The 1,230-nt window shown below is 39.6% G+C and overlaps 1 protein-coding gene across 1 annotated transcript in view; it reads left to right on the forward strand.

The window, feature by feature from the left end:
* Positions 1-272: 272 nt before the first annotated feature.
* The window catches only part of LOC106528533 (calpain small subunit 1), a gene marked incomplete in the record, with an annotated part of 14,622 nt that continues 13,664 nt past the window's right edge, over positions 273-1,230 (forward strand). The window contains 1 exon segment of the mRNA XM_014023715.1: positions 273-367.

A 1,230-nucleotide genomic window follows, 5' to 3' on the forward strand; every position in this document is an offset into this window, starting at 1 on the left:
ACTCCATGTTTTGTTCTTGTTTACAACAAAGCTTTTGTAAAAAAAAAAAAAAAAACAGACACCCAACAGTGCTTTTTAACTTTATTATAAACAAAAGAATGTGCAGTTTGTTGAATACAGAGCACATTGTGAGCTGAGCAGGATGTATTTGTAAATCTGAGCCTCTCTAGAATGTAACTTGGGTGTGTACGATAATTTCCCTCAAAWTACGATAACTTTGAGCTGCTGATACGATAATTCAACATTTCATATCTGGCAACCCTGCTGTGGTTAAGGTGTGTTCACGGAACCTCGGACAGGACAGCGCAGCCGCGTTCTCTCACGCCACAGCTCGGTGATTTTCTGTCCGAAGCTCGTCCACTTCACGGTAAGTTCCGTTTAAACGTCGAGTTTTGCAGAAAAGTCCGGATTTACTGTAAAATATCAGCGGGTTGGATTATTACTGAGTCCAGTAGGCCGCGTTCTGTTCGATGGTACCCAAGCTAAGAGCTAAGTCAGCTAACGCCCCACTTTACAACGAAACTGTGCGTTTTACATTGAGTTTTACAGTGTTGAAGTGTTCATAAAGCTACTAAAACAGATAGTTTGTTTTAAAATAAAAGCTTTAAACAAGCTAAYCGGACAGACGCTACTCTCTGAGCTGTGGCAAATAATCCAACATGAAAACCGTAACTTTAAAAACTTACAGTGATTTATTTTCATCATGATTCAGTTAAAAAATCCGACATGTTTGTTTTTCTCTGTTGTGTGTCGGTGTTTGTATCACACATGTCGTGATGTGCAGGAACCAGGAAGTGACTGTTGTACATGGAGCTGGTGATAATGGAGCCCAGTTTCTACAAATAAAAACTGACTGAGTGGAATTAATTTGAATGTGAATAAATGCAGGTTTAATGAAGGATCACTGATCCACTGCAGGGCTGTCCTGGTCCAGGAGAGCCTCAGTCCTGCACCCTTTACCTGTCCGTCTGCTCCGGCACACCTGGAGTCGATGACAGGAGCACCTCTTTTCCCTATAATTATTACAAAAACACAAAATAAGTATAAATAAAGTATTTATATTTGTGTACAAGCCGTTTAGATTGTCAAAAAGCCTGTGTTTTTAGGGTTATTAACAAAGCTTACTCATACCAGTAATATTTAGGGTCACAAGTTTTTGCCATGAATATTTTGGGATAATATAGTTTGGGAACCACTGGTCTAGACCAGTGGTTCCCAAACTATATTATC

The sequence above is a fragment of the Austrofundulus limnaeus genome, unplaced genomic scaffold, assembly GCF_001266775.1.
Source record: "Austrofundulus limnaeus strain Quisiro unplaced genomic scaffold, Austrofundulus_limnaeus-1.0 Scaffold388, whole genome shotgun sequence".
Lineage (NCBI taxonomy): Eukaryota > Metazoa > Chordata > Actinopteri > Cyprinodontiformes > Rivulidae > Austrofundulus > Austrofundulus limnaeus.